The sequence below is a fragment of the Varroa jacobsoni genome, unplaced genomic scaffold (genome assembly GCF_002532875.2).
Source record: "Varroa jacobsoni isolate VJ856 unplaced genomic scaffold, vjacob_1.0 contig03581, whole genome shotgun sequence".
NCBI classification, from domain to species: Eukaryota; Metazoa; Arthropoda; class Arachnida; order Mesostigmata; family Varroidae; genus Varroa; species Varroa jacobsoni.
Window position 1 is genome coordinate 23662 of NW_019215050.1, and position 7217 is coordinate 30878.

Consider the following 7217-nt stretch of genomic DNA (forward strand, 5'->3'; position numbering starts at 1 on the left):
AACTATCCAGGCATACCGGAAGAGATCTCGTCATCTTTTAAATCGTTTTATTTATGCTATCGGTTCTATATTACTCAAGCCATTCGATTTTAGATTTACTTACAAGTAATTGTTTCATAATGAAGATAATCAAGGGGAACTACAAACCTGGGTCGAGCCTTCGCTGAATAGTAACGGTCGAGACCTTCAAGATACTCGAGGGCCGCGTTGAGATTATTCGGTGCTTCCTGAGCCATTGCCACGCCCATGACCATCACCGTTACAAAAACAACCAGGAGAAGGCACATCGTCTTTGACATCTCGGCTGACATGGTTAGCTGTTATTATAAAATGAGTAACAGAAACACTATTAGTCTCTACCATAGAAATAGGGTAAGTAGAAAAATTGCGTTCGCTATGGCTACGGGTATTTCAAATAAGAAATTTAGAAATGCTTATCTTTTTCGATCTACTACTGCAAGGGGCAAAAGAAACCAATGGGAGGATAGTTCTAATATTAGACCTGAATTTACTCGTTAAGAAAAACGGCACCATAACATACTCAGCATACTCAGGCTAGGCGATAAGAATAATATTTGGTCTTTGACGAGCTCCATTTAACGAAACCTTAACAATTTCTTAGCTATGAAATGCTCCACCCTTAAAAAATTGTTATCCTCTAGACGTTACGCGATCTTCAAGCATACGGGTTAGGCTTAAAGGGGGCCACACGACTACCACAGAATGTCAAGCATTAGCCATCAGGTGTCCTTAATAAGCGTTTGTTAGAGTTCTCTTTAATGCCGAAAGCATTTTATATATATTTTTTGACATCTCAATTATTTCACAAGCGACCGAAAAATGCCTGCGTTGAAAAAAACAGAACGATGACCACAAGAAAACATTTTAGCGCAGTATTTAAGGTTCAGTCACATAATGGAAAAATAAAATTCAATTGCTATATTTCCGTCCGATTATGTTTAGATTTAAATCTTCAGTTACGACTAGAAAGTCTAGCCTTCAGTTTATCTAACTGTTAACGATTCTGCTGAAAACAACTATACTAAACCCTGTAGGGTAAGATGTACCATTTCTAAAAATGTATCCAAAAGATCGTAGATCTCTCCAATCTCATATTGGCTTGATCTTTATTCAATGAAATCGATTTAAAACAACAAACGAAATAGGATGACAATGCCCTTCCGCCGATACTCAGCTGAGAATAATCATAACATCTAGTCACAAGCTATAAAAAGCACGTTCTCAGATCTACACTTCGATACGATTAGTGACGTAATTTGCAAGTAGAGCTCTTCAACTGACGTAAGGTGAAAAGGTTTCGAAAAAATGATAACGTATGATTTCAGCGACAGATAAAAGTTCATACCTTAGTCACTGAATAGTCTCAAGAGAAGAGAAACCTACATAGAAACAAACACGTCACCAGAAAACTTACGACCATATCTGGATTTTAGGAAAAAAGTTGAAATATATCTTTATATCATGTACGCTCAGAGCAGATTTCAGACATTTTCTTAAGGTTTCCCTGCTTGTTTGCCATTTGCTTCTTTTGCCATTTAATAAATAAAACACTCATACACACACACACACACACACGCACGCTCGCACACACACTCGCACCCACTCAAGTAAAAATTTGCAGCCTCTAGTTGAGACACCATAGCAAATAGATTCTTGTTCGATAATTCAACTACCTTGTTCACAGCGCTGTAAGTGGTATACTTACCTTTGGAATAAATAAAAGATGGAGTGTAATGTTCTAAATCTCGTTAATGCTGGAACCTGCGCGGAACGTTTAAGTCTCGATGGTCTTAGTACTTGTTGCCGACTGAGGTGTCCCGGGAGCCGCTTCCTCTTATATCGGCGACGAGGCGAGGGGCTTCAATGACGACGCACATTGGTGTCCGATGTTGGGGCTTCGCGAGTCTTTTATAGTAGAAGTAGTCGTCGATAAACTGCGTACGTGGTTCACTAGCTGAGACTCGTCAGCAATAAGAATACTTCCCAACCTCTTAGAATTCGCCCCTGGGGGTTCCTTCGTCGAACCCTTTGAAAGCTCTAGCGTGCCCCTTAATAACGTCGAGAGAAGATAGAACCCTACCTTGGTGGCGAAAAAACGCACGTTCGCGCGTCGGATCTGAGTTGGAAGAGAGAACCCCGGATAGCTGACTCGATAGAAAATTGAGGGGAAATACTGGACCGCTCTTACGTTCACATGCTCCGCCCAGATCCGCCCACCCGCCAAGCGTGGAGGGACGAACCGATTTAGCGAAGAGGCCGGAAGTTCGGACCCTAGAAAGCATCGAAAAGTGGCAGAAGATTTGTGCGCAAAATAAAGAAAATTGAATGTCCTTTAATATTATGGACACTATAAAATCGCTTCTTATCGGTCTTTTACAACCTATTTAAGCTCACTACACTTTATGTAGGCTCATTAAGTTAATGCATAATATAGCACAGTAACTTTTATTAGCTTCTATTCCTGCCCTCAGTGTTTCATTTGACCCGTCGCTTCAATGCTTCATGCTTAATGATTCTAAACTGCTCGTCACGTATAACTAATACTTCTTATTCGAGTCCTATTAGCAACAAGCCCGCGCTTTTTCTTTTAATATTTTTTCTTTAGCAAAACGATGTCCGCTATTAGTAACTGCTAATGTAATGACTACGATCGAATGCTGGTGATGCTGATGATTCAATGTCGCGATTTGCCTCAAGGGTTTCTTGGTTTTACATTATCTGACAGGGTACGGGCTATGACAACATATGAGGATGTCCACTGTCGTCAGAGGGTACGCGAGACGAGTCGCGACAGCACGTCTATTCAATTAAGCGTTACCAACACGAAAGCAACAGAGATCTGCCTATGCATCAACAGCACCATCACAAGAACGGACAAGACATAAATGTTTATGACATTTTTATTGCTATATGTCGACGAGCAGCAAAGACTGCTTGACTGCATTAAATTAATGACGCGAGCGCGACAGCATAGAAAACCTCAAAGCTGAACTGCCCCATCAACTTAGCGATAATATGCAGTAACAGCGAAAATACGTCTGCCACCTCCCAATTTGCTTTACTGTAGATATTGGTGTCATTGCCATCCTCTACCTGGCGGCGTAGTGCCCCCAAGCGTCTCCTTATCACGCTTCTCCTTAAACTATCGCAGAAACTTGGGCTAGTTGTCTGAGTCGATTTAGATGACGAAGTTAACTAAACGCCCATGTGTGAATAAACCTCTTTACGTACTCGCACCTTAGGGCATATTCCCTCTGCTCGATCCCTTTTGCGAAGGAACTACCGTACAGTGGCGAGCTGGTCTACCCATCTAACTTACTGCGCCGTCCTCGCCAGTTAGTCGTGACGAAATAGTTTGGATCGCGGACGCAGTTTCAATTCGCATTAAACGGAACTATAATTGACTGCAACTGGCTGGTCCAAGTTGCGCCACTGATCACAGCTGCAATCAAATTGGTTTTGCTCATCTGGTTTTGTTCGCTGGCGCTTTATAAACGAAAGTAACTTGCTGAAACATAAACAGGGAACAGAATGCTCGCCAACGTTCCATAGCAAGTCTAATTTCTTGCACTCAAATTTCCACGGGAGGCAAATGTTTGCGTAGTAGGCACTAAGTTCGTCGAAGTTGATTTTTTCAATGACTGCTGTCTATTTCATGATGTTGAATAGGCGATCGGGATACAGGGATGGTCGTGATTCGCTGGAAAATATACCGCGATTCGCTAGTAAGAAAATATGTGAACAAGGAGTAGTCGTGGCGGTGTATGCACGAATTCTACGTGGAAATAAAATAATTGAAAACGCTAAGCACAACGAAAAGCTCCAACCAGTTGAACTGTAATAAATATGTATAAATAATGTGTGAATGGGTCGCAGGATTGATCCTCTGTTAGTCCCATTTTTACTCAACGTAGTAATGCCCACCCAATCGGAAGATTGGGGTTAGTGAAACAAAAGTACGTCCCCTACATTTTCTACTGTATGTTAATACTATACTTTGGTAGAAGCAGAAAAGGAAATGAAGGCTATCGGTCACAACCGGTTATTACTAGTACCATTCCGTCCTCTACTGCGTCTACTCGACCCCCATACGTTGCTAGTAATAATAGCTGCCGTAGATATAGACCTCGTCGACTATTACATCGGGTCTGAGTAGCTGTCTCCATTTGACTTGTGTCGCAGATCGGCCCACTACTAGCAGCATTGAACGCCCATCTACTCTGATTTTTCACCGCCTATGCAATCGTTTATCAATGTGTAACTTAAAACAAGTCTAAATCGGCTTCCGGGATTATGCTAGAGACGGCTGTCCTGTTAGGTCATTGTTGTCCTTCCCATTTTGTTGCGATTAGGAAATTCAACTTGAGTAGTCTGTAATGTGCCGCGTCTATTGAGTGTTAGTAGGTATTTTCCTTACACAGTTTACCGGCCTGGTCGTTCTATGAGACGTCTGGCTGCTATTATTTATGCTGTTACAATGTTTTAGCAATGCAATTGCGTACTTCTAATAATTTCTTCACCTTATTTAGGGTTTGTTATCGGTCGGATCTAGATAATCAATTAACATGCTCTAGTACGCTTGTTACGCTTCTGTAGTTGTCCTATTAACCTTAGTCAAATGCCTTTCCATTGCAATTCACCTATATGCCGTTAGCTTTTACGATTCCTCTCTTTATAGAAGTTACACAGTTTCACCTATTCTACCGCTGGACTCAGAATAGACCTATGTAACTCTCTGCAAAAATCTGAGATTCGGACTCTTCCAAAAATCAGCATTAATATCTACTGTACAGGGCTTGAAAAATCTTTTTTTGGTGAGATGATTTTTATGGTGAGACGATTTACAAATTCTCAACCATTGTCGACATAAGCGCCCAAAGGGGTCATGATTTATTACCGCTACTATTAAGCTATTTTAAAACTAGGTCTGACAGCTTTATCTATAAAAGTGTGCGATCGTGGCACTGGAATTATGTGGTGACGAAAGAATGATGCACGCTCATCGCTAGTGTCATCACACTTGTCATTCACTGTTTTGGAGTTTAATTATTGCTCTCACATTTGACTAACGGAGATTCTGAGTAAATACCTGCCATCATTTCTTTAGGGGGTCAGAAAAGATGCTTATCTGTAAACAAACTGCCACTATCCTTTTCAATAACACGTTGTATATTACAGTTCCATTATGTAACTGACAACGGTAAATGTATCAGATGTTACGGGAATAAATTTAATATTGAGATAGTGTGATAGCTGAATTTAAAGCGTAACTATATTACCCTTTTATTGCAAACGATTGGAATGTTCAAAACATGATAATCAAGTGGAAGCTCAACCATATATCTTTCTAATATTTAGACTTTCCTGGCCTCAATTTAAAAACTTATTAAAACATTGATTTTATCTGTTCTTTTCATAATTCCTGTCATTAGGCGACAACAACAACGACGATGCCTGACAACGATATTGGAATCATTTACAAGTTTCCTTAAATTCGTATCTCACAATATTCATATGCGATACACTAATAATAAACTTTACAAACATATAGATTTTAAAGCTGCATCAGTTTAAAGAGGCTGAAACAATCCAAGAATCACTTGACAGACATAACTAAAACAAAATCAACGTTGACACCAGGTGAGACCTAATAAATCTGTTGTCGTGTAGGGGCTTAATTAATCGAGCTATCAACGCCTTATTGTTATTTTTAAGAGAATTTCCAGGCGGCTGTCGCCTGTGGACAACAAATATGCTTTGGTTTGTAGGGGATTCGCATAGTTATTGGTGCATCAGACATCAGGTCAGTACAAATGGACTTTAGCAGTACAAAAATAGTCTAGACAGTATGAATACCTTTATTATTAGAAGAACTTATGTTTCTACAACCATTGGCCTTCGGAACTTACCGGTACGTATAGCGTGAAGAATCAGCTATCCCTAACACTTCACAACTTTTTCTTCAGGTAAGCAGTCGAATCCGAGAAGACTAGCTTCTTCAGTATGAACACCAGTTTAACCACTTTGACGTAAGCCCTTGTACGTGACTTAACCATGCAGTCCACCAAAAAAAATGCAGTTCAACCGGGAATAGTGCCAAATCCGATTTGGAATGGCACAAAAGGGTTTTAATCGTTCTGCAAGGGACGTCCTTTGCAAGTCTAGCCACCTCCGAGGATCCAGCTTGGAGAATCGGGTTGAAATTATCAATGAGATACGTCTCAAGTTTATCCATAGCGCGATCACGAAATTTCAGTGTTTATCATTGCTATTATAGAAATGATGTTTAATGGCGTCAGAGAAACTCGTCTATGATGGCAGAAGTTGGAGTAACCTAAAAGTCGCTTCTTTGGATACAGAAACGAACACCGACAAGCCTTTCATATCAGACTCAGTCTGATGTATGCATGTATGACAGCGAATACGCCCGCTGCAACCGCAATAAATATTGCGTTTTATTAAGTAAAGCCGCAAAAAATCTTATGTTTTCGAAAATCGCTTAACTTGTCGATGAAACCTGACCGGACCACAATCAATGTTATGACAACAATTATTCCCATTGCCGTAGATATATGTATAGCGAAAGAAAGTGATTTTGATTAAAAAGAATGGAGTTTGTCCATCGAGATGCATAAAATGTTCATTCGCCAAGTAATTCCAACTCAAACCTTCAAAGTGCAGGCAGGTCGCTATGAATGTTTTTCGAGACAGAAATCAGATATCTTCGACGATTCTTGGTAGAACAGAGCGAAATATTTACGAAACGTCGATGATATTATGATTTGGCTATGCAAACCAAAAAATGTCTTCTAACAGGATGCAGTACACGCTGGGAGGTACCATCGATCTAAAAACGCAGCTAGCGACCGTCGGGTCGAAACTACTCTTCACTGATCATTTTAATAGTTTTAGTCACGACTGTTAATGCCCCTATCATATAACACGTAAATTCTTACCAACTGCTATGGCTATAACATTGAGTGTAAATATACAGATATCATTGTAAATGATATTTGAGTGTAAATATACACATATCATTTACAATGATATGTGTATATTTACAGATGTGAACTATAGCTACGGAGTGCGGCACCTAAATTGAGATAAACTTCGGCGGACTGTCTGTCGTAACGAGTGTGCATTCATCCGCCATTCTCGGTCCTAACAGAACGCCCGAGACAAAACAACCAACTTGA